This window comes from Anas acuta, chromosome 25 (genome assembly GCF_963932015.1).
Source record: "Anas acuta chromosome 25, bAnaAcu1.1, whole genome shotgun sequence".
Taxonomy (NCBI): Eukaryota; Metazoa; Chordata; class Aves; order Anseriformes; family Anatidae; genus Anas; species Anas acuta.
The window spans coordinates 3,729,774-3,756,808 of record NC_089003.1 but is presented as its reverse complement, the minus strand read 5'-3'; the positions used below and the strand labels follow the sequence as shown (position 1 = coordinate 3,756,808).

Genomic DNA, 27,035 nt, shown 5'->3' with positions numbered 1-27,035 from the left:
AAATAGCATTTGCAAATATTTCTTTACTTCTTACTGGAGAATCTATCTTCATGGACCCGAAAGAGGCTTTAAAGAGATTAGTGGCCTAATTATGAAATTTGTATTTTATTAAATTGTAAAATTATCATCTTTGAACATTTATGCATTAAATATCAATCTGGTTGTTGTCAGCGTGTAAATAGAACAACAAACTTGCTGCATCTCTCTTTTCAGCCCTGTGCACATTGCATACAAAGAAAATATTTCCAGTCAAGCTACATGAATAGATGATTGGTATTTAGCAAATAATTTACGCCATGAGTGATGTTTTCCTCAATGAGCTATTATGTATTGTGTGCTAAACAGACAGGTTGGCCTTAATCTGTCCTACACCCAAATGAATACCAGCAATACTGCTTTACTTGGGAGCCACCCACGTGAATTTAAACAAAATTAAGGGGCTGACCAGTGGCAAGAAAAAATCATCTAGGTAAAGAGTTGTCTTGAGTTGTCTTCAGTTCTGTAATTGATTGTTGCTCAAACACACCCCTAAAAACAACAAAAGCCTTTTCAAGTGCAGTTTAGGGGAGTCACTGAGAAGACAAAGGGTGCATCTGCAGTAGCTTTTTGTCCAGGCTTAAGACTTGTACTTCTGGAACAACTCCGTAGTCTCCACTAACTGTGGAGCAGACTGGGACAGCACATACTAAAATTCCTTTTGGATGAAGCTTGACTGGAAGACAGACTCCAGCTGGTAATTAGTATTCATCCATATGACCAGCCAAGCGATAGTCAGAAGTGGAACCTCCTAAAATGTGTATAATGTGGATGTCAGGTCCTTGGCTTCAACTCTTACTCTGCTTCTGTTGAGCTGCATTACTGTCTGATGAAGACGTTAGCCAGAGAGTAGTCTCAGATGGTATAATGAACTTTCAGGAAGCTAGGGCCCATCACAAACCCTTTACTGACCCAACAATAACACTTGAATGCACTTTTTTGACTTGGTCTTCTCTACTATGGATGTGTAGTACTACAGATTTTTTTTTTTTTGAGGGGGGGGGGAAGGTAAAACCAAAGCATGCAGTGTGTTATTTTCTCACTGGAAAGATGATGGGGGAAAAAGAGAGTCAAATAATAATTGTTCATTATTTTGTTCATGTAGTACACTGATGATGGCAGTATAACAACCAGAATAGATGTGAGGTTGGTAATTGAGCAGCATATTCAAATTACTATCAGAAATATGCATCGAAAACTGAATATAACTATTGCAAAAGCAGTGTCACTTAAAAGAAAAAGTGTATGGGAGAGGTGTGCACACAGCCAAAACAGTCACCCATTGCATGTTTTAATGTTTGCCAAGTTCATGGAAGATCACTTTGCTTTGTAGAATAGGAAAGCCTGAATGCAGCCAAGTCAAAGTAATATCCGCTGCATTTGCCAGTACTGTGCATGTTAGAGAAAGACTCTGACCTAAATGTAATGACCTGATTTGAGAACAAACCCAACCACATAAGAGAATGTTTACTCTATAGACATAATTTCACATTGTAGAAGACAGATTTTTTTCCATATCTGAAACTCTGTGACTCACACTCTCTCTGGGGACTGCATCCATATTTTCTCCTATAACACAGGAAGCATGGAAGCAACATCCCATCTTTTTACTAGTATTTAGAAAGTTCACTTATGCTGTAGGAGAACTGGGTTTGTTTCCCCTCCATATGAATGCTATAGCTACTAAACTATTGTCTCTAGTGGGAAGGTTCCTGAGGCTTTCCCACCTACAGCATTTATTTTGCATGAGTGTGAACAAATACTGGTAAGGAGGAAGTCCATGCAGTTGTGATCTTGCTGTTGGGGACTGGCAAAGTATCACAGGGATCTAAGTTCAGAACGGCTCTTAGTGAAGCAGACTGGAACCAAGATTTCCTCCAACTTTTTCTGCCTCATTGAAGTTTCATCCTTGAAACTCCTTTACCCAGACGTGTAGGCTACGGGGAATATGTAATGTCTGTAGCTCTTGAGAGTGCTCAGGCATGAGTGAGAAATCTAACTGTACTCAGTGCCTGAGTTCCAGCTGGGCATGGCTAGTTTTGCTCTCCTGGGAACCTGACTAGAAAATTTAGCAGTTCTTGACTTTTATTCTCTGGATTCCTAGCTGGTAAATCAATAAATAAAATGTTGATTTCCTTTATTAAAAAACAAACCAACAAACAAACAAAAAAAAAAACACCACCAACAAAAAAACACCTTCAAAAAACCACCTCCCTGTGTTAATATGCTTTGACTGTTTTTCTAATGCTTAAAGTGTATCACAGAACTTTTGGGGTATTTTGGATTAAGACAAGAGTTCAATGGAACTACCAAATGGTGTTTTGGAAAACAGATTAACCTTTGTGATGAGCCATGTCTGTTTTGAGAAATATCATACTCTGATGAGAGATGCAGCACTACATTTTCATGTTTAATACATTTTAACTCTGAGAATATCCTTATGGAGATGACAGCAAATGGAAAACAGACTATGAACAGCAATAAGCACAGATATCCTGATCTCAGCATATTAAAGTTATCTGGGAAATAGCACGACAATTGCAGCAGCAGACTCTGTTCTTATGATGTTCTTAGGAAATTGGGTACCTGGTGAGATACAGTCATCAGATGTGGTAGCTTGTAGCTGATCCTCCTACACGTGGATTAAGCAAGTGGAAGTTTTGGCTGAGGGAGAAGCAATTCAGTTGGCAACTCAACCCGTTTATGGCCATCAATTTTTGAGATGGCATTAACTTTTACTCATTGGGCTCCTTTGTGCATTTTCTAGCACTGGTATAAGATTTCCCTAGATTTTCTATAAGGTGAAGACTTTTCTGAGACCAGAGAATTTCCCTACCTTATTTTGAATCCTTAAGGAATCTATTTTTCTGTAATTTCTAGACTGTGAAATGTTATAAACTGGTGGCTGGGAAGACTTGCACAAAACCTGCATTAATGCACTTCTGAGTTCAACAGCCCCCTCCTTGTTTTCAGTTGTACTCAAACAAAAAAAGCTTGCTTTTCCTTTAGAGAAAGGCAAATATTAACACAGCTTAGTATGATATAACTATTGGTCTTTGTCACCTGGAAAACTCAAGAACAGTTTTTGGTGTGTGCTATACTGTTGAAGAACTTTGGATTTACTTTTTAAATTTTTTTTTTTTAAACTAGTTTTATAAAGGAACCAGTCCATGTGTGACCATAGTGTTTTCCTTAATGTCAGTTCAGTCTTATTCCAACTTTTGTATTATGGATGAGCAATTGTATAGGGTAGAATATTCAAAATAATTAAATTTCGATGAGTGTTGTTCCAACAGATGGCTATGGATGACTGAAAATTCATTAAAACCACACAAACAGTAGAATATCTGAGTTATCGGTGTCTTACACTAAAAATAAGTTCAAGCAAAAACATAACCAAACTTCTTTTGATGATCAGTGAGATCTCATCCCATGATGCTGCTATTACGAACCGCAGTTCTGGTCTGCAAGACGGTGAACAACTATTGAGTGAATAACATAATTTGGGGAGCTCTGCATGACTGCTGAATTACTGTGGTCCCTTGGACTTCTGTGAATCTACAAGCCATTACACAAGTACTTTTGCATCATGTAATGTACAACAGTTCCTTGTTTTACTGAGCATTAAGGGGGTTAAATGAATTTTATTTCTTCTTCATTCTGCTGTGGAAGCACAGTACAGCTTTGTCATGAACAAGAATCTGACCCCTCTAAGAAACTGAAAGATGCAGTGGGTGTAGGAACAGCTGAAAAATGTAGTTGTTAATTGAACTAACTTTTCTTAATTCAGTTCTTGTGGCTTTTTATTCTTTTTCTTTTGGATTTTTAAGGCAGGTGCTGTAAAATGGAATCTTTTGCATTGGCAGCTCTGTATGACCACAATGTAGATAGTTACCTGTGTGATGACTGGTATGTTTGATGGCCATGGCGTGTCATAACAACCTGTAGCAAGGATGGAACTTCAGATTTCCTTGCTTTGTTTTTCCCTTGTGTGGAGTTTTTGTTTCTTTCAGCTTGTTCTCTGTTCCGTTTCTGTAGTTTCAGACTTGCCTAAGGAGCAAAACACATTAGTTTCCTGGAATGAGAGAGATTTTTCTACGTTATGCACCTGGATGAGATGATCTCATGTCTGAGTGTTCAACATTCATATTCTTTGAGGTACATCACATGATAAAAGAGTTAATCCACTGAATGACTAAACCCGCCACTGATGGGAATAATTATCTGACCTAGTAATGCAGTAATCTTGGTAAATGTAAACAAAAAAACACTTCAGTGATTTATTGCATTCAAGGATGCTCATTGTTAAACCTGAAGATAAAATCTGTAAAACGAGGGGGCTAATGTTTTCCATGGAGTTTTCTATTCCTTTCCTTACTTGTGTGGAAAACTCATCTTAGACAATAAAAAATGCTTTTATTTGTTTTCCAATTATTCTTACACCAAAATGCTGCAGAAGTACTGCTATCAATGCAAGTGGTCTTGCTGTGCAACTACAGAGTGGTCTTGATGATCAGTCTGATTGCGCAGCTGTTTGTGTTTTTCTTTTTTCTTGTTTTTTGATTTTCCTATTCTAATGCTGTCATCATTAGTTTGAGCAGGTAGAATGGCCACAAGCATTAGATTCACCTGCTTATGCCTATGAAAAAAGGAATCCCTGGCTAATATCAGCATCATACAGCAGCCTCTATCCTCCACAAATTTGGCATACTGGAATAAAGGGGGATAAAAGCAGCAGTGCCTTGCTGATATACACTCTGCTGTGTATAAAGCTGTCAGAGTGGCCTATAAAACCGAACTGTTACGTGCCAGAATCAGAAGCGTTGTTCTGCCAACTGTAAAAGGTGTAAAGACATCTTCTGCTTCTGTCCTGTTAAACTTCCCCCAAGAGCTACTTGACCAGCCTGTAACACGTGACTGGAAATTCAGTGCCATACATCCCTGCTTGACACTGAGCACACTGAGCATTTGCACAGTAAACAAACCCACACTTTCTCTATTACTGTGAGTATCCAACCAGAGTTAAATTTTAGTATACAATTGCTAGAAAAAGTATTCTAGAAGTTAAAAAACACTGTTTCTACCAATAGTCATAAAGCTAAAATACTGCTCGACTTAGAAAGCAAGTAAATTCTCATGGTTTGGGTCTGAAAGACATATATTTGTATGATGCATAATTTGTTTAGCCTTTGGACTAGGAGGACTTGCAGCTGCATCCTAAAAGAAATGAATAAAAGAAAAAACTTTTTTTCTCAGGGGGTCTTTATTTTAATGTATGCTACAAAGTTTGCCCTTGTGGCATTTAGTCAGTAGTCTAGCTTCATCAGAACCAAGTGTTCCTGAAGTTAATGGAAACACTTAAATTTGATCTAAAGTCTTCAAGAAATGCTAATTCCTGCAACCCTTATTTACTTGCAAAACTTTCTGCCAAAAATTGTGCAATCAGACTCAGATTGCAAGTCCCTTAGAGATGAGCAATTGTTTGTGTAGAGTGAACAACCATAATGAAGTTGGTGGTAACAGGTACACCATCTCAAAAATATAAGTAATAGATTCGCAGTCTTGTCCATAAATATTACAGTTTACACCTGCTCAAGTGAGTAGACTTGCCTGCCAAAGAAACTATCTTAATTTATGGACTGGAGACAGATTGTATAGTGTGCTGTTTCTAACAAAAGCTCCTACGCTGCTCAGTTTTCCCCTCCTCCCCTTTAGGCTTTTAAATTATTGACAATAAGATAGCAGCTGCAAACAGATACATTTATTTCAGTATAGCAATATCATATTCCAGCAGTCTTTCTGGATGTTTCCTTTATTGCTTTAGTTTTCCCATTTTAGTTAGTTTAAAAATCTATTAAATTGTAACAAGTCAATGGAGTGACTGTACGAACAGCTTTGCAGAGTTCTAAATTTACTTGCAGTGACTCCACATCAAACTGGCCCAATCTGCAAATCAACAGATGATATAACTGCCATCTTTACAAATTTCGTCTTGGCTCTAAAATTCATTATGTGATCTCTCTGCCTCTTACATAATTACCAGTAATAAAGACTAGCATTCAGAATTTAGCTGAGAATTATTCTGATGATGCATGAAGCAGAAGAGGCTCCAGATGCTCTCTTGAATAGCTATCGTTGCTTAGTAAGCAATTAGGAGTAGTCACAGTCTTTTACTGTATTTAAACAGCAAGTGGGCTACTGGGGCCTAATCCTTATAAAGGCTTGTAAGTGTTACTGAAATGTTAATAATATTCTAAAGCCAGGAGTAGAAATTCCACTTGTGGTAGTGCAGTAAGTAGACATGACTTAAGGATACATTTGAAACGTATGCTAAAATATTAAAATATTATTAAGCCCTGCAGAAAATAAATGCAGAACAAAGATGCTGATGGAAATGTTGCTGCATGACTTTTTTTTTTTTTTTAACTAATGATATAAACTAATGAAACAAAAGTTATGTAATTCAGAAATAGCAATTTTAGAACTACTCTCAGACAATACAAAGAAAAAGTAGAAATAACGTTTAACACATGCTGCAGTCATCTCTTGCTTTTCTATGCTGCTTTCTGGCCTACCTGAGATTCTGAATCTGTCCCGTATGGCATCTCGCTCAAATATCGTGCATTGCTGATGAATTTCTGAGGCTGTGCTTCATATCTCCACCAGGTAACCAAAACCTGTACACAAAGCAAATATGTTTTCTTTTTTCCTTAGAGTTGATTCTACTAAAATGTAATGTTGTTTTGCTATGGGTGGCAAATTAAAGCTTTGACTTACCAATTCCAACAACAGTTACAAAACTCCTTACTACTGTAAAAAAGTTTGGCCTATTCATTAATATGAAATTAGTGGCATTGGGATTCAACAGAGCATTAGTTTCATAGACAGGAAACTAGGAATCTGATCACAGGAAACTTCAGTAATGTTGGGATATTGTCAGAATTTAAAGTACACTATGGACAGTATTAGTGTTCTTTCCTGAGCAATCTCTAGGCCCTATGGTAATTCATCAAGTTTTTACTAAAATAATAAAACATTCTAGGATTAGTACACTAACAGATGTCTTCAGCCTCGCCACGGTAATACAGGGAGCAAGCTATGAGTACAGAGCCATAAAGTCCGCTTGCTTAGACTACTGTGTTCCTGCTTTATGGGATAATCCTACTTGTTTTTTTTTTTTTTTTTCTCTTTACTCATTTTCACACTGTTCCTCTTCAGAGTGATAAACACAGCCTGGTATTTGTCATCCTGGACTGGATATAAAGATTGTTTTAAAAATATATTGTTATGCCAACACAATAATTTCTGCAGTTGGGTTTAATTCTAACCATAAAAGGAATATGTGTTCTGTGCCAACTACTATTGAAAGCTAAATCTTGTCTTAACATGTCTGAGGATGACATTACAAGGTAAGTACAATAACTGGATGACTCAATCTATGTAGAACAAACCATGTTTCTGCCTATAGGGAAGAGTGCGGAAGAGGAGAGAGAAGGTACTGCCAGACATTTTCCATGTGGTTGTTTGAACCATACAGAAATAGTTTGGCAACTCTGTGGTTTCATATCATGACGTCACCTGTACAGGTCACAAAATTGGTTTTAATATCCCTGATTTAATTGGGGGATTTTAAAGTTGCTAATACCAAAGCACTGTCTTTTTAACTGAAAAATCTGATCAACCTTAGTGCTGCTCTACCCGGCTCTCTATTTGGAGCCGCATGTTAAAGAGAGAATCCATCTCTGTCTGCTTAGAAGCTCTCTGCACAGCTGCAGATTTATTTTCTCCCCCAAACAACATGTTTTGGGGAGCAAATATTAGCTTCTGTACATATCCAGAAGGTTCATCATTTGGTTTCAACTAAATCTGAAACAAAGGAGAGGTAATGTGAGAGAAGATATAGCAGCATGATCCAAGGAGCGGTATGCAAATTTCTGGTGATCCAACTGGCCTGTAAAAATAGATGTGTTCCATGCACCAGAGGAGATAATGTGAGCTATATTCACAGAGAATTAGGGAGATAAATCAGAAGTGCTAAGAGCAAAGCTCATAGACTGTGGAGCACAAGGCAGTCTTTAAGAAAGTACCATGACAACATTTTTCTGAAAGAATCCAAGATATCTAAGGGGATGTCAAAATCAAAGTTTCTTAGATATGAAATAGATGTTCTGAGAATGTATTTCAGAAATTCTTATCACAAATTATCAAAGGAATTGAGAAAGGTGATAAAAATGTGCTAGCTACCATCCTGAACTACTTCTGATGTCTTAACTACTTAGCATCTGTCAAAGAAAGCAATGAACCTTGTTATAGCCAGTGCAAACTAGAGATGAATAATAGTCAGAAATTTGATATCCAAAAATCTTATATAGATTTGCCAATAACTCAACAGATTGCCAGAGAGAGATTGTTTTGGAAAATCAAGTTACTTATTTTCAGAGAGAGAGCAAAATGTGATTTAAAAAAATAAAAATAAAGGACATAGATACTGGATCATTAATGACATACCTGCAGCTCCTACTGCATGAAAGTGATGATTTAGTCCTAACACCTCCTCTTTCACTGTATGCAGCGATCACATGCTGTCTGTGAGAATATCTCAAACATCACAACCGGTGCAAGTTTTGCTTTCAAAATTTCTGTCATAAAAACGCACAATGCACATTTGTATTTTCACTGTTCTCAAGCAATAAACTGCACCGTCACCCATGTAAAAGGCCAATGTAACATCGAAAATGTGTCAGCTAAGCAGTAGCAGACAAACAAAATACCTCTCCCTGTATGGCATAAATTGATTGTTGGCAATCTCAGGAAATGAAAACAATGATTAAGTGAGATGTGAAGAATGACCTTATGCTTTGCTTTTCATAACATGTTGGGAAGATAGCACGGGCAAAATTCCACTGATGCTGATCATGTCCTACATCTTTAGTAACAGAAGATTTGGCATTTTCTGCAGGACTGATATTTAAATACAAATTAACGATGGCTCTAGAATTAGAAAAATGGAAAGACCTGTTTCCACGAAATGAAAATCATGCTGTCTAATTGTAAATGTGTCATTTAGTGGTTATGCTGGCAATACATAACACTTATTTCTGCAATTCGTCAACTTCTTTGTCAGAACAAAAAATGAATTCAGAGTTGTCCTTATTGCAGGTACTAGTCCGTGATGGGATTACCTAGCCCCTGTAAACCAGAAGGTAGGCTTTATTTGCAAAGAAGAAAGTGAGGGAAGAGGTGAAGAAGGAAAAAAAGAAAGAGAACACAGGACGTTGGAGGCTCCATGGTTACTTAAGAAAGAGCAAGAGACTGAAGCCAGTAGCTATGATCCTTTCCCTACACACTGTTTACGTAGGCATTTTCAGTGACTTAGTATTTTAAGAACTGTGACACACCAACGCTTGAGTCTATTTTCCATATCAGATAGCGTAAGTCAACCTGCTAAAGTTATTCCCCAAGGGCCAAACTCTGTCCTGTTGCATCACTAAAAGTCTGCTGTAGTCTGCATGCTGGTGTTAACGAAAGGGGGGTAGAGCTCAGAAAACACAAAGGTTTTCCATTTTTTCTCTTTTTTTAAGCTGATGCTGAAGACTGCCTGGAATTTGAGAACTGTCTGTGTTTAGGCCACATCCTGCAAAACACTAAAGCATAACTTCATGATTTTAATTTGTAAACTACAGGATTAGAAACAAGTGTTTTGTGGGATTAAGGTCTTTAGTTAGGTTTTAATAATCTATAATCATATTTTTGTGGTATTTTAATAATATCAACTCTTAATATTTAGCATAAATCTTCAATATTTGAGATTTTTTATTAAAGCACTTTTTATTAAGCAAGCTTTCAGTAGCTGTTTAAAGCCTTCAAACAAGTTTGAAAATAGGTCCTAAGAATGTCATAAGTATATCTTTAAAGATCAGAAATCATCAAGCATCATAAAAAAAATATAAAAATCTCTATTTTAATGTCACGGTTATAAAGACAATATTATGCTCATAGTACTGTGTATTTCCAACAACAACAACAACAAAAAAATAAAAAAAAGCTAGGTCTGTCAGTTGCCTATGGACTTAAATAACACTTTGTATTTATACTTTTCCTTATTTATCTATTGTATTATTTCTTACAAGTATAAATCCCACAATTTTATATGCGCACCAGTACTGTACAGAGGGATAGAAATGAAACTACTCAACACCAGAAAATAAAACAGAAGAGAATGCAGATTGTATGGGTCATTTTCTCTCCCTCAAATGACTGTGAACTACTGGAATACGTGTTTCCACTATGCCCACTGCATGTCAAGCAGAGAATGAAGAGTGCTGTACTGAAAGAAATTAAAATCCTCTCTGTAATATGCTTCTACCTCAAAAAATAAGCACAAAAACACTAAAAATGAGTATCAATTAGTTTCCCCCTTCTCTTTTGCAGTGAGTTGGTGAGGACAAAAGGCGAGAGCACAACGTATCTGGTTTTCATCCCTTTTCTTAAGGAAGGATGTGGAAATAATAAAGTTCAAAGGAGGGCCACAGAAATGATCCAGATCCTGGAAAACAAGCATTACTGATGTAAGGCTTAAGGAGCTTATCTTACTTAGCTTAATTGAAAAGAAGGTTAAGAGGTGACTTGATCACTGTGTGTATCTACACACACCTTTAAAAAGCACCTGATAGTGAATGGCTTTGCAACTGTACTGACAAAAGCAGAACAAGATCTACTGCCTTGCAGAGTTGGCAGGCGAGTTTTCGAACGACCACAATCACACGATTACCCCAGTGCTGAGGAGAACTGGGCAGTGGAACAGCGTACCAAATGGTGAACTTGCCAATCACCTGAAATATTCACAATTAGTTATCTGCTTAAAAGGCACTGTTTTGTCCAGCTTCTGGGCTAAATCGTGTGGTCTGTGAATGCAAGGAGATTGATTGGACTGGATGATTTTTGAAGCCCTTTGTGATCTCAAATCATGTGAATCTATTAGTTTTCCTGCTTGTCCTTTAATTCATGGATGTCATAAGGACAATGACATTGCCAGCAGCTGCAATCAATAGGCTCGTAACACTTGCAGCTTTGTATTAACACAATTCAAATCTCTTGTTTCAGAGCATCATCTGTTCAGCTATGGAGCTGAGCAAGATTTATGCTGGCCTCACCCTTTAACATGTGTTCCTAGGACGATTTCCCTTCTTCTTAAGCACCGAAGAGTGGCTAAAAATGAAGGGGTGGCGCAGGATGGGATGATAGAGCACAAGAAGTGGCAGGCCAACTCATCTTTTTTGATGTCTGGCTAATCTTCCCACTTTGTATGATTAAGGTCAAACTGATTACCCGGTTATTTTTCTTCAGGCAGATTATTGTAGGGAGGCTTTATTCTTCCCAGGAGCACAAGGCATGGTTTCCAAGCTGGGCTCATTGGGGTATTCTCCCTAAGGGATATTATCAGCACCCCTGGATGATTGTTTTATAACCTGTGAGGTGACTTTTCTGTAGGACCGAAGTGTTTAACTGTGATGATATGAGGAAAACATATTGTCATGTAATATCCGCATGAGGGAACAAAGCAACTTTTGTTCACCTCAGCTTTGGGTACGGCCAACTCCAACGGGGCTGCGCCAACCATCACCTGTCCTGCTGCCAACTTCCCGCAGAGGTTCCTCGGCGTTAATTACCCTGTTTAATCACAGCCAGCTGTTACAACAGCCAGAGATCGGTGGCAGTTCCTAGCAGGGGGGGCTCCCCACCCTACAGCAGCTCTACCTGCCTGGGGCTGGCGGGGGGGCTCGGGGAGCACCTGAGGCAACCACGGAGGAGGAGGAGAAGGTGAAGAAGAAGGAGGAGAAGAAGGAGGAGAAGGAGGCGCTCGTCTCCTGCCACTGGGGCTCTCCCAGCGCCGGGGAGCCGCGGGAGGAGTTACCTGGGCGAGCTGTGGAGGCCATTTCCCGGGGAGAAACGCGCCCGGGGGTGAGTGAGGGGGGTGCGGGTGGCTGGGTAGGAGCGAGGAGCGCTGCGGGGGTCGCCCTTTGGCCGCCCACCCCGCTGAGGGGAGCGGCCCTGGTCCGGCGGTGGCCGCCTGTTGCCGCGGTAGCCGGGGCCGCTGCCCCATCTCCCCCCCCCCCGGCCCTGGCTCCTTCCCCGCCTCGCCGGCCGCTCGGGGCGGCGCCGTCCCTGAGGAGAGCGGGGGATGGAGGCGCCATGCCCGCGCCTCAGCACGGGCAGCCCCGGGCTCTCCCCTCCTGTTTTTTTCCCTCCCAGTCTGTCCTTTCCATCAGGCCCCAGGGCTGGGGGAAGGCTCCTGTAGGGTTTATGTTCCCCCTCTAGTCCCAAAGCCCAGCGGTCGTGGCGTTTCCCGGCGCTGAGGAGATGGCAGCGCCTCTCCCCTCAGGCGCTGAGCGAAGGGGAAAGTCCCTTCTTCGGGTCCCGGCCCTCCCACGGTGTTTGCAGGCTCTGTGGAGATGGCGGTCCCTCTCCTGTCAGGCACTGAGCGGGGGGGGGGGGGGGGGTGTCCCTTCTTCCCCCCCCCCCGGCATTGCCAGGCCCTAAGGAGATGGCAGGGTGGCTCTCCCCGTGGTGCCAGGGTCTGTTTTGGGGTGTTCCCAACCCTTTTCTCCATCCCTGGGGAGGAGCCAAGGGTCGGTCCCTGGGCCATCACCTTACTCTGAGCTGCCCTGAGGGGCTTGGGCCTGCTGTGGCCCCAAGGGGTGTGTGAGGGGTGGGAAGCGGTGTGTCCTTGGTGTCAGAGCCCATTTTAGTGCTGATTCAATACAGGAGTATGGTCATGTCATGGGATATTCCTGTGATGAGCTTCCCTGAGGATGTTAGACACATCTACACCTGAGCAAAAAGCATCAGGTGCGACTGCTGTTCGCGTTTCAGGCATCACGTGTTGGGTGTTTTTGTTCCTGAAGAATGCTTCCTGCAAATTAACCACACAGCCACTGTGTTTTTAATTCTAACCCAGGCATAACTTTTGTTTGTTTGCTTTTCGTCTTGTTCATCTTCCAGAGGAAAGCAAATGTTCAATGCAGCATCAAGCTTGTGACATGCAAGCACGGATGGAACTACACATGTTCCCAAAGTCAGGTGCATGTTATTATTTTGCAATCTAGAAAGGAATTTTATTAATATTTTGATATGCTTAAACTCTAGTGACAGCAACACAACTTCTCCAGTGTTTCTATACGTGTTACAGCATATTCACCAGAGATTGCTCTGGGACTCTGCCTGGCACATTCCAACAATTTGTGTTTCTGTCCTACTAACAAGGACAAAAAGAGTAAATGGACAAAACAGACACTAGCAAAGAAGAATTATATTTAAAGCCTTTACTTTGCCCTTAGTTCACCCTCACTGTTCTTAATATTGTCAGGTTTCCAGAGCTCAGTGGTATCTCTTAATTTGGAATTTCCTTGTTTGTTGAGGTCAGGCTGCGAGGATTATTCTAATGATTTTCTTACTGTTCATGCAGTCTCTTATTGCAAACAGGAAAAAAAAAACTTCAAAATGTTGGAAACTATTAATTAGAAAGACAGTGAATATTGCCCAAGAGTATCATGTTTCAGAGTAACAGAAATACCTTAATTGTGTCAGCATAGCCGTGGCTATTTCTTTCACTTAATGGGATCCTTATTCTGGTTTTGGTGCCTGTGCTGCATGTGAAACATATGAAAGTAAAGCAGTCATTGCCCTGAAGAAGTTAAAGACAGAACCTCACGAGGATCTCGACCAGCTATTGTAATATAACCTAAATAAGGGGTGTAACCTTGTTCGGCATTTCTGTAGATCCCATGTGACATGTAGTAATATGATTAAATCCCCAAATACTGTTGTAAATCTGGCCCATAATCTATAGTGCACAAGCAGCAGGGATCTGGAAGCAACATCTGCTCAGAGTGCATATGAACTACATCTTAATATATTATGGTACTGAGTCAGGGCCCCACTCTTTTTTTTTTTTTAAATTTATTTTTTTTCCCACTGAAATCAGACTGGCTTTAGTAATGGTTTAAGCAATCACAGACTCAGATCCATCGTGGATGTCGAACTGACCATTTAACCATTAATTCAGCATGTTTGGCTTTTTTAAAATTGAATCTTCAGATGCTTTTTTTCTTTTTTCATTTGACCTTACCTTCCCCTTACTGTCTGTATTGTTTCAGGAATGATTTTTTTCAATGCTGACTTTCTTGCTAATATAGCAGTTGTGCTGGGCAAATGACAAAGGCAAAGAGCTAGCAGAAGATGAAAGCCAACTGGTGTTAGCCATATGATTTAAAGTTGCATTTTCTTTATGTAAACAACATGCCTGAGGTTGCTGCTTCAGCTTGCTTTATCCCACCAATGAATCTCTGGATTTACATGTCAGTCTGTGTTCTGCATTATATCTTTTTTTCCGTTTCTTTTTTTTTGGTATGTGTGTGATTCATTATAGTTTAGCATCATAAAAAGAATCTCTGGTGTACAACACATACAAGTCAGAGATACCATTATAAAATTGCTGTCCTGCAGTTCATGTAATCAGGGATATGCCCTGCGAGGAAGCTTTAGCTTCCCTAAGATGGTTTTAGAATTCTTGTGTGGCAACATTTCTCCTGCATGCCCCTGAGTGAGTGGTATCAAGTGATTTTCAAAGCCTGTGTTTCTTGTTTTATGCAGTTTTATTTTAGGAATAAATACTGCAAAATCCAGCTCAGGGCTATGAAAATGGGAAGGTCTGAGCCTTATTGGCCCCTGTGGAGTGACATGTATTTAACATGTCATATCAGGATAACGGTTGTGAGACTCATGACCTTGTCTGCAAGGGTGTCCTAAACAAACAGTCGGCAGCACCTCACAAACAGTTATAATCTTTGATTGTAAAGAGTTATCAAAGCAGTATAAAATCTTTCAGAATAGCAACAAACCTCACCTGGCTCACTGAAGAGTTACACTTGAGTTCAGATGGTTCCTGAAATTGAGTAGTCAGAGTAGTGTTTTTTTTTTTTTCCCCCCAAAAAAAATTACAGTGTGGCCACGACAGGAACTTGAACAAAGCTGAAAACAGTGGTATTTGGGAAAACCAGAATATCGTGCTTTTTGCAGGCCTGCAGACTGCCTAGGGGGGAAATCTGTTAAGAGCTAGACCTTCACATGGAGATCTGGTTCCTCCCCCCGCCACCATCTGGGAATTGATTATATTCTTAGAGGATCGTGAGTCGTTTGTTGTGTTCTAAAGATGGATCCTCTTGCATGAAACTGAAGTACAGATAAATGTGAGAATAGACTGACTTCAGAAACAATGAAAATGAATGCTAAATTGAACAGTAACGCTTTGGTGTAAGACACTTTTTGTTCTGCTGACTAAACAAAACTGCATCTTGGTGGTTTCACTGTGCTACGCTTAAAAGTCAGAAACAAAGCAAAGAAAGAACAATCAGAATACAAGGCGCAGTCTTTAGAAACACATTTCATGTAGATCTCAAAATTCAGTAGCTCGAGTACTGATTCACTTAAATTACATTATTGCGACAGTTTTTGTTCATTTTGATGAATAAATTAATGAAATGCCATCTAATTAAAATGTGGAAGTAGTCAGGAGGACAAAAGTATAGGTAGAAGAAGGGATGCTACAAGTTAATAAACAATAGCTCCATCAGTTACTACTGAATAATACAATGGTCTTAATGTGCCACTCAGCTCAGGAAACCTAACTGGGTATTGCCAGAAGCGAGGGTGGCAGATGAGGGGGAGAATCTTTCTGCACGCTGTAGGATCTCTGCTTTCTGCAGATGCCAGTAGCTTTTGCTGCTGGCCATAAACAGGACAGCGGGCTAGGTGTGTGTGCAGGAGCCCCTCAGAGAAGCTGAAGTCGTCATAAACAGTCTTTATTTGCCAGCTCTGTATCCCTTTAGCATGCTAAATGCCATTTGCCTTAGTCTGATAACACAACTCTAGTATAGCAGGATCGAAGAAGTGAGTGTTCTTTTTTTTTTTTTTTTTTTGGTAATTTACAGCCAAAAAATGTATGTGTTTCAATTTAAATGGGTGACATCTGGCAGGTCGGAGTTACGCAGCTGGAGGAACTCCAGCATTCTCGGACTCCTAGATATGGGCTAGTAATTGCCTCCGGTCTGAAACTATTTTTTACCAGGCAAAGCACATAATTTGGTGCTGTTTATTATAAGCTATATTTTACTTGAAAACCACAACAATCCTTTGTCCTCTGAGGAATGTGAAGTTGCATTTGGGCCCTTTTGATGGGGTTTTCTGTTTTAGCCTCTGTTCTTGGATTTGCCGTGCAGGTTGATGTCTATTTTGTGAAGATGGGCTGGCCCCAAGCACCCAACGGCCCATATTTGTGTAAACCCGACATGGGAAGAGGAATCCAGCTCAGACCTTCAGTCTGTCCTCTGGTTAAAGAAAAAAGTATCTATGGTCAGCCCTCTGTAAGTAGCTATTACAACTGGAAACTGAAATGCAGAACCATCTCTACTTCTTCCATCCTCACTTGCCCTCATAGGGGTCAGATGGGAAGCAGGATTTCTTCAAAGGCCGTTTGCATCTCTATGCTGTTTGCTGTGATGAGAATCATTGATGCAAAGAAATACGGCTGCATAGGTCAGGACTTGAGCCTGGTGGGTACAGCAAGGCCCCATCAAGGAATTAAGGATGCTGATGGTGCAAGACCAAAGTGAACTTTTTTTTTCTAAGGCCGTAAGTTATGAATTACATATTCAGGATGTATATTTGAATGGCCTTGTTACCCTGCTCTGATTACTGGCAGATGCTCTACAGCTAATGGTGTCATTTCTGTTACTACATCAGTTGTTAACTGGGCCAGAAAACAGCCTTTAAGATTAAAGTTTAATCAATCCAAGTATTTGGAGAGTGAGCAAGTATAGCCTTTATTCTTCTCGAGAATTATGGTCTACTTCTTTGAAATCCCTGGCAGAGATAGAATGTTCTGTCAGAAAATGTCTCCAGTGAGAAATTGCAGGCAAAGAATATTTTCTGTGGGATGGCATGAGCAACCTTGTGCTTTAAAGCTTGTATATTAATTGCTTGTTAATGGGCAGCTTTTGGCAGAATTTCTTTCTGCTATGGCCTCAAGAATTTTAATGGAGCATCAGTCAGTGCGTGGAGAAAATATACTTTAAAAACAATAAGCAGGGCTCTCGGTGGTTGTGTCAGTAGGTGACATTGGCTAAATCAGTCATGTTCTACTTCTGGTCAGTTGTAAGCTCTGCGATAACTTCATTAGCAGGGGGAAGACGCGTTATATCCTTCCAACTCCGGCGCAGTATGTTTTTTTGGAGCCCCCCTCCCCTGGCACCGGTGTTTTCAGAAGGGTTCCAAGTGTCAGACAGGAACGCTAAAGCCCCTGCAGATATTATGTTAAGGAGTGCATTTTTATGTGGCATGTTCAAAGGCTTCTGAAAGTGATTCCCCAAATGTTTTCAAGCTCGCTGAACGTTTCGTATGCGATGTTTTCACAAGCAGGGAGGCTCTTACAAGCATGAGCCTAATAGGTACACCAGCAGATATTTCCATATGTGTAAATATGCACACAATGTCCTCTGGGGATAAGAGAGGTCTGGTTTTCCTCTGCTCATGAAAAAAAAACAGTGCTGCTGAGGTGATTGAGCCTCTCAATTTTCATTCCTATGCTTCCTCTTCTTTTGGTGGTCATTAGTTGAAATTTCCCATAAATAGGGTGTATTTTCCAGAAAAGGAGTATTCTTCCCAGCAAAGAAGGAAAAGACCTGTTTAACAAGATAAAATTAAAACAGCCAAAGGTAACATGAAAACAATCCGGTGAGAAAACTGCAAAGTGCAGGAAGAGCCTTCAGCTTACACAGAGCGCGGTCCTCGGTTTGAGAAGAGGAGTGCTGTGCACCCAAAAGGTTTTGTGTACCCCGTCGCTCCTTGTGGTGTCACTTCTCTTGTTCCTGGTCACCAGGTTTGGCAGGAGGAAGGGGAATTCTGAATTGCCTAATCCTAACCCTGAACTGCCCCTCCTTGAATGAGTTTTGCATTCCACCTGGCACACGGGCTGCAGTGTTGGCAGCCTGGTAACTGAAAGGGAAGGGCATGCAGCAAGCTCTCCTTTGCCATTCCCTTCCTAGCTTGCTAGCATTGTTCCCACACAAATTTCGGGAGAAACTCTCCCTGTCAAACAAAGGAGGGCTGGTTCTTCACTTTCCTCACCTTCTGTAGCTTTGCACCTCACTGCTTCTATTTCCAGGCAGTGGATGTAGTAGCAGTAAGTCAATGGGATGTGTGTTGTAACAGGGATTGGCAAACTTCTCTGGGAGAGAGGAATGACTCCAGCCTGTCTTCCTTTCTTCTTGTTAGATGTCTTGTGAGAAACAACAGGAGCTTAGAGGCAGCCTCTTTTAGAGAGGGAAGATGGCACCTGTCACCTTACTGATGGTTTCTCGCGTTTTGTGGAAAGCAGAATGTCCCCGCTGCAGGTAGGGCTCAATGTCAGCCCAAAGATGGGAGCTGTCGCCCCTCAGAGATGGGATTCTGCACTTCTGAGGTCCTGGTCCACCTTTTAAGGCCTTCCGTATCAATGCCAAAAATTACCACTCCTTTTTGGTCCCCTCAGTACAGCACAGAGCTTCACAGTATGGGATCAGTAGACAAAAATGTAGTGGAGCCTTTAGGACTGCAGTGTCCCAAGCACAGTGACAGTAGCAAGGAACTGGAGAGTTAAACGACTCAGCAGATCCTGCTTTTCACCCTTAAATACACACCTTATTGTATAAACATAAGTACTGTACACACAGCGTGCTCTGCAACCTTGATTCTGCTGTGTCTTTGTCCTTCTGGGGACCTGTAATTGCTGGGCTGTATTTTCTTTAAGGCCAGGACCTCTGCGTGCCTAGTACAGAAATGAGCTGTTGGAAGATGGCTTTAACAAAGGTTTTCATGCAGAGTGGAGCTGAGAGGAGTTAACATCTTCAGGCAGCAAAGATAATGCTGTAGCCAAGGCCTTAATCTGTAACGGGGATCCTGTGCCCCTTGAAGAGCGTTTGAGGTACGGCCATCAGCTGTGTGCGTATCCCACTCGTTCTGGGGGAGGGACACCATCAGGTTAGTGAATATACCAAATTAGTCATGCTTTTGCACAGGAGGCTTCCGTTAAAGCAGGCTGTCTGTGTGGCACACCAGCTTTCATTTAGGACGTGGAAAAATAACCTGAGAACAACCTGGAGCAGAATAAATCTGCTTGTTGCATTGTATCCAACAAGGATCTTCTCTGTCTAGGTTTAGTGCTTGGGAGATGTTCTTAAGGAGTGAAGAGTATGGCAGGCGAGGCTAAATTTTAAAGCTTTAGCTCAAAAATAATTCAAACACCTTAAGAAAGCAATGCAGAGAGGAGGCAAAACACAGAACCCCCCCCCAAAAAAATGGAAGTGAATCCTGTATGACTAGCTGTATAAACCCAAATGGCCGTGCTACTGCTTTTATTTCAAAGTGCCATTTAAGAGCATGGCTTTAAACTCCCGAGTCACTGTTGGGTATGTCTGTAATTCCAAATGCAAAGCATCTGCCAGCCGTGCCAGGGTTTGCTTCACTTGGGCACGATGCCTCTTGTGCTGCTTTTGTCACCACACTCAGGTTCTTGATCTGCTGCAACCTCTCTGAGGTGCGTTGGGTGCTCTCTCCCTGCTCAGCACCCAACCACCTCTGTCAGTGGCCCAAGTCCCATGCGGTTCATGATCCTCCACGCCCCCCATGCACACACCCAGTGCTCGCTTTGTGCCTTTTCCTTTGTTCCAAGCCCTTCCATGTGCTCGGAATGGCTGTCCAGGCTGACTTCACAAAGCCTCCTGTGTTTTCCTAAAAATGGTTCTGAAAATTGAAGGTATTTCTCACCCCTTTCCAACTCAGAATGCCACGCGTCCTCCTGTGTACGTTTTGTATTGATTTGTGTGCTCCTTTGGTGCCGTTAGACTGCAAATTTGTGGAGCTGACTCTTATCTGTGCAGAACGTTTTCACCTAGTGCGCATTGCTCGGCTCATCTAAAGCTCTATATAAATAATGAAAACGTACAGGGCTTGCTGGCACAAGTCAGTAGAGAGCTGCGTTTCCTGAGGCTCTGCTTCAGAGCTCTGCTTTGTTTCCGGGAGCTCTGCTTTGTTTTTGGGTCTGTTGTGCAAGTATTTTACATAAAGCTTCACGCGAGGCTCGGCGCTGAGGCTCCTCCGTCTTCCACATGACGTAAAGAACACGCAGCCCTGTGTTGAACCAGTGTGCGCACAACGCACAGAAGGCGTAAAGCCAACTTCCTTTCCACTCCCAGCTCTTCCTCAAGTGCAGAAATAACCGAGAAACCTGCCTGGAGCATGGGAGTGAATTCTGTTGTCCCGAGAGCACGCTGAGCTGCGCGAGGAAGGTGCGTCACCGACCCACACAACGGCTGGGCTTGGCCAGTGGAGAACGCCACGGGAATGAGCTCCCCCAAAATACCTGCTTAGGGTGACTGGGGTTTCAACTCCGGGATATCAAGTCAACGTGGTTAGAAAAGGTGTACGGTGATTTAGGAACACCTTAGCCATATGGATAGTGTCTTAAGGTATGGTCAGTAGCAGTGGCCCTCCTGGGATTTTATTGAGTTATTTTTGCATTGTGAAGTGTCTCTGGATAATTTTTCTGAAGCGCGCTATATAAATGGAACAACTGCCTGATTGATTTAAAGCAAATCTCTTAGATTTTTGGCTTCCGTTTCTACAAATTGCACGTCTATATTTCCCTGCTTCAGAAATTAAAGCAGATATATCATGGGTGGAACGAGATCAATTTTATTACGCACAATAGTTCATTAGTGAAGTAGGAGCAATTTCATGTATTTATGCACAGCCTGCCTAGGTTTTTTTTTTACTGCGGCTCTTTCAGATGTAAATAAAAATATAATGCTTGTCGAGTTCCGTATTAGACAGCATACAGGAATGGGAAGCGTTTGTGGGATTGCGCTGAGGGTTAGATTTTGAGATTTACAGCCTGCCGTTGGCACTGGGGTTGGAACCCACGAGTGATGGCTGACATTTTGGCCAGCAGCGTGGGTTGACCAGAATAATTCCAGAAGCAAAACATTGGCTCACAGAGTCAGAGAGAGGCTTGGGTTGGAAGGGGCCTCAAAGATCATCTAGTTCCAAGCCTGACTTGCTGCACCCTACAGCCAGGCTCCGTAGCGTGCTGACAAATGCCTTGCACACACCCTGCGAAAAGCAAAAGCCTGAAGTCGGTGCTGGAAACCCCAGGAATCCAAAGAGGAGCTGAGCTTTCGTAGCCACCAAGCACTGTGGGGGCTTCCAGAGCTGAAGGCACAGCTCTCTGTCTTTGTCTTGTGCTCAGGAACCAGCGTTGGTACCCAGAAACTGCAGCAGGCTGGGTGCTGGATGCAGAGAACGTGGGGCTGCGTTTATTCACGCTGAGCCTGCGTCCCGAAGCGTTTGCTGTTCGAGCTGCATGATGTTTATGTGCCTGCATCTGTTTTTGTCGAGTAGGTACCATATGTGAACACACTTTTTTTTTTTTTTTTTGACGCCACAAGTAGCTTTGTACCCCAGTTTATTCCTACATACATAAAAGCAGCTGGCAGCTGGATGAGACTAGCAGACCTGTTAATGTCAATCCTGAGTCAGTCAGCAGGATCAATGTTATGAGGCAGTTCTTTCTCCCAAGTGGCTGATCACAGGAGCTGCACAGACATCTCTGCTTCTGGAACCGAATTCTTTTTCGTTATGCGGTAACATAATGTTGCAATACAATTAGAGGAGCTATTCCTAATCCTGCCTGCCTTTGCTCTTATTTTCAGATCGCTATCTGCTTGGTAATAAATACTTGTCGTCTTAAAAGATACGCAAATGGTGACGATGAAATTGTATATCTTCAGCTAATTACAGCACCAACCTGCACGGCTTTGTCTGGTTTGGTGCAGTTCTCATTCTGTTCTGCTCAGAACGGTTCTGACTCTGCAAGGTGACCTCTGAAGCAGTGCTGAGGCCATCAAACTCAAGCCATGTTCCGCCACAAAAGAAATTCATCTGTATGTTCAGATGTCATTACTGGTCCTGCTAATCCCTTTTGACTCAGTGGAACACTTCTGTAGGTCGTTTATAAAGTTGATTATTTTCCTTTTTTTTTTTTTTTTTTTTTTTTTTTTAGGTATATTTAAGGAATAAAGTGGACGTTATCTTCTGAAGAGATACAGCTAGGGAATGGTTAAGGCTTTTAATATCCCTAGGTGGGAATTAGGGAACAAGAATGGATGCTTTGTAAGGAATTGCTGGTTATTATTACAGACTTCTGAAAAACAGACGTGAAATTAACAGTTGTGTGTCATTTCATTACTGCTTTGGCAGTCTGCTTTCTTTTTCTTTAAGGGTAAGATGGTTGCTAGGGCTTTGTAGTGAATAACCTTTTTGTGTTCAGCTCAAGGCAGAGTATAATTATTTTATAATTTTGGTTTGTGAGGCCGTTTTAGACATTTTCAGGAAGAAAAAGAGCTCAGCTTCTGCAAGCCCCCCTCTTTCTCAGCTGCCCATCATTGGCATGTCACAGCACCAGGAAGGGAAGCTCTGCGTCTGCCCTCATCATCCCCACACGGTGTTTGCCTGAGGACCTGGCCATCGCCAGTGAGATGAATGTGGTCTTGACATTGGTACAAGCTGGAACTGATTGATTTTGAAAAGTGAAGTCCCCTGTCAAGGTATGTGTCTGCTCTCACGGCGTAATCGCCGTGCCGAAAGGAGGTGGTGGGCAGCAGCTGCTGGAAGCGAAGGAGCAGTGCCTCAGGTTAAAGCTGATGTCTAACCCTTTGGCTTCAAGGGGCAAAATTGCTTCTAGGAGTCAACAAACTTGCTTTTCTACGTGGTACCAGTGAACTTTGTACCCGTTGAGAGTTTTTTTTAGGACTTGACAGGTTTTTAGTCTTTTGTGTCAGGCAGTCTGATACTGCCGCATGCAGTGGGACGGACTGGGATCTGCAGGACCCAAAGGGGCGTCAATAACACAGACATCTCTATCTGAGCCACCTCTCCTGGGTCACTCAATAGTCCTGGAGAGCAAGTTCCCAGTACACCACACAAAGCTGGGACGTGCCCCATCTGTCTGTCAGGCAACCCTTCTTGGAGAGCCAGGCTGTGCTCTGACCTCAGGTCCCTGTGGGCTGTCCTTCTGCAGGCTGGAGCCGTGGCAGCGCTGTGCTCAGACAACTCACAGGGCAGACCCCTGAGGTCGGACAGATCCCACCCTGCGACCTGCCTGCAGCAGCACGGGTGAGCCTGCAGCACCGCTGCCCAAACCTGGCTTTCCTGAGCTCACGGCCCCACCGCTGCCCATTCCCACGGCCTCGCTGCAGTCGCGCCGCGAGACGCAGCGCCCTCCTCTCTGCTTGTTAATGCACTGCGAGCGTACATACACGTCTGTGAACGTTTTACCTTCGTGTCTGAGGAACTGCTTGCAATTCAGTGCTGCAGTATCATCTTTTTTCCCTGCTAATTGCTTTGCTACATGTGCAAAGCCTCAAACGATGTGAACGCCGCCACCACCACCAAATATTAGCCTTGCTGGGAGCCATTTGCAGTTGCACCCTCCGTGTGTTTAGGGGATGGAAAATATTTAAAACGAGAGGAAACATATTCTTGCTTAAGGTGTGCCTCTAACTTGGGATCCATCACTTCTGCACGTTGCCCTGGCAACGCTGCAATAGCAAGGGAGTTCCTTTTATGGCTGATTTCCGAGCATGGCCGAGCTGGAGCCGGCAGCCTGGGTTACCAAGCAACCCCGGCCAGTGCTCCGGGAGCTGGGAAATGCAGCCACCGCTTTTGGATAGTGCCCGTGATCGTATGCTCATTCCGTCAACTTTGGTCTTTTTGCTGTGAAAATAATCGCTAGGGAGTCTGTCTGCATCCTGGTTTGTGGGGCTGCTTTCCCCCACTCTGCTTTCTCTCGCTTGAGCGTTCGATGTGGGAACGCTCAGAGGAAGGAGGATACAACCGTCCATTTATTTGGGAAAAAATCAGAACGTTCCATTCAACGTCTGATGCTGAAGGGTAATTAAAGTGATGCCATCTGCACAGTGTGAAAAGAGAGGCATCCTTAGCTTCCCAGGTCTGCAGCTGATCAGACGTCACGTTTGAGGACAAGCCTCACGAAATGCAGGTGTTGAATTGCGTGGTGAAAGTTTCCTCCAATTCCTGCCCTGGTGCCGCTTCCTTCTGTGGTTTTATCTTCCCTCCACTTCAGAGGGCTTTTGATAATAAGCTGCCTTGTGGAGGAGGATGCGAATTAGGAGAGCTTAGGAAATCATTAAAAGACTTACGATGAAATAACAATGTAAAGTTGCTGTGTTAAATATTTATATTCCAGCCATATCCTACCTGCGTTGCCTGTCGGCCCCCTGCTGATAAACAAACACCTTACAAAGGCCTGGTCCCTACTGCCAGGAACCTCGGCTCAAAAGGAGGGGAAGCTGTTTTTGCAAGGGTTGACCTGAAGCACACAACCCCTCCTACAGAAGCTGAAGGACCTAGGTGCGAGTTTCACGTTAGCTTTCACCATTTTGTTTCAGCAGGGACCTGTCGAGGGGCAGTGTGATGGGTGGCGGGTGTCACAGCAGGGGTCTCCCAGGACCCCACTGAAACGTGCCCACCAGAGGTGGGATCCCACAGACTGGGACATGAAACATGGTTCAAAGCAGCACAACAGGGCTGAGCTGGCATCAGGAGAATCGCCTCGATTTACCACTTCTGAATAATTTTGCAGATTTCTGTGTATCTTGTGGATCTTCTCAGCGCTGGCAGCTGGAGAGGAGGACGAGCACATGGCGTGTCATCCACAGTGGCTGCGAGCTGCCAGCGTCTTGTTTTGAGTCAGCTCCTAAACAGCCACAGGAAGGCTGATTGCATGCTTCTTACAACTCCTTTCATATGGAATAATGCATTCCTCCTCTTTTGCAAGCAACCAGTGAGTGCATAGGATCTTGAAAGCCACAAGGGTCTGTATTGCAGCCTCTCGGTGAGGTTATTAAGCATGCGAGGTTCCAAGAAAGTAGCTAATGACCTATTGTGGTGGCAATTCTTTCCATCCTCTAAATGGGGAAAATGAGCAGCGAGGGTTTATTTGATGTATTTGGTGTTGCAGAGAACGTGCAGCTGCTCATCTCTGGTAACCTTCCTGTGATGTATTTCAGCAGGGAGGTGTTCAGCGTGTGCTGCCATTTGGGTTGCAGGGTGTTTGTCACGGAGGTCAGAGGTAGTCTGTGAGCTGCTGGATCTGGCATCGTGGCCGTCTCTTCTGGTTTGCTTCCTCTGGCACTGGTCAGTGCTTGTAACCGGGGTGAAAACAGGTGTGCAAACTAAACCTAAACCTAAAGCTAAAGCATCGGTTCCAGTTTTCAAGGGCAAACCCACTCCTAGCCTTGACTGCAGTCTTCATATACCCCAAACCTTGGGATTAATTTGTACTTGTACTTCTAGAAATGGAGGCAAACAGTTTTGGTTGCAATTTTTATTGGTTTGTTTTTTATTTTATTTTAGACAATCCGTAAGAATTAATCTGGATACAGCGAGACAGATTCCCAGGTGGCTTAATTTAGCATCACTCCAATGTCTTGAAATGGGCAGCACTAACTTGTTACGCCAACTGTAAACGTGGCCCTTCATGTCTTGTATCAATTTTCTTTTAAATAACAATCACACCAGCCCACAGTGATATTTAGCATTACTCAATCCTTGTAAAAATGACAAACTTTACCTCCCCGCGAAGTTGCCTGTGATTAGTCACACGTGGCAGTGTTACCAAGAGGCGACGCTGAGCAGTGCCCCGTGAGCTTCACTTAAATCTGGCTGTTATGTCGGGCTGTACCTGTTCTACCCCCCTGAACCCTTATTGTCAAGGGAAGCAATTTCACATCCTGCCTACTTAGTGAAGAGATTGTGAAAGTTATCTTTGTTGTTTTGAGAGAACAGAATTTATTCCCTTCAAAACAAGTGACCAGCTTTGCCTTAATCAAGCGCACGTATCCAGCCTTCAGCGAGGCAGGCTGGAGCCGAAGCCTTTCTGTTTCATCCCGTTTCAACCCGGTGTGTTGTCAGCTGAAACTGGCTCTTTTTAATCTTTTGTAGTAAATGTCAGGTGAGGAACTGACAGTTGTGAAGGTAACAATTTTCCATTTATCCGCAGCCTGTGTAATACATGAGTGGATACTTACTGCCTGTGAATGACCATTGCTGTCAATCCAACTTAAAATCCGTTCTCTTCTGTGCTTCTGGAGGGATGCTGCCTGTGTAATTTGTCTGTAGCTTATAAAGGAGAGAGCAGCCGTGGATTGAAGTCAGCATTCAGTTTATTGGTTGTATTTTAAATATTTGATCACAGTGAGGCTAAAAATTCAACACCACTGTAACGTGGTATGATGCCTTAAAATGCCTGTAGTATTTGAGGTAGATCAGACGGAAAAAAATAATTGTTTGTGAGAAAACAATAATTGCACGTATATCGCACTTCAAGCCGAAATATCATATATTATTTACAGTCTGGGAAAGGAATATAAGACTCCAGATAAGAGGGAGAGGAGAGATTAATTTCATCTCTTTGGTAAACACCCGCAGCAGCTGGGTGAGGCGTAAACAGGGGCCGTACCTGGCCAGAAGCAGCGCCTGCTGTGCGGACAGACGAGGGGTGGAGACGGCAGCTGGGATCTGCAGCAGAGAATCTGCACCTAGATGTGCACCTGCCTGCGTGGCTCTTCCTTCCCTGCGTGCTGCTGATGGGATGGCAACGGCCACGCTCTTGGAACACGAAGGTACAGCTCAGGGTTGCTCTTGTACATCAGGCTCTTCGGCTGCTGTCAGCTCTCCTTCACAGAACAAGGATTTTAACGCTTAATTCCCTTTCCCGCTCACCTTTCTGCAGGTGTGTGAAGAAACAAAGCTGGAGTAAGGGCATGAAAAGGCATCCTGGGGGAAATAGGTCAGTTCTTTATTTACCGTAGTGCTTTAGCTCTGAT

At 42.8% G+C, this 27,035-nt stretch overlaps 1 protein-coding gene and 1 long non-coding RNA gene across 4 annotated transcripts in view; one reads left to right on the top strand and one right to left on the bottom strand.

Moving 5' to 3' along the window:
- Positions 1 to 1,103: 1,103 nt before the first annotated feature.
- LOC137844658 (uncharacterized) lies at positions 1,104 to 13,160 on the bottom strand. Its single transcript, XR_011089984.1, has 4 exons — positions 11,951 to 13,160; positions 8,545 to 8,675; positions 6,612 to 6,713; positions 1,104 to 4,086 (listed from the first exon to the last, which is right to left on the bottom strand). It is a non-coding gene; the product is annotated as an uncharacterized lncRNA (long non-coding RNA).
- The window catches only part of TANC2 (tetratricopeptide repeat, ankyrin repeat and coiled-coil containing 2), a 282,832-nt gene continuing 267,599 nt past the window's right edge, over positions 11,803 to 27,035 (top strand). For all 3 annotated transcript variants that reach the window (XM_068661136.1, XM_068661140.1, XM_068661133.1), the window contains exon 1: positions 11,803 to 11,997. The gene's annotated coding sequence lies outside the window, so the exon portion shown is untranslated. The remainder of the gene's footprint in view (positions 11,998 to 27,035) is intronic.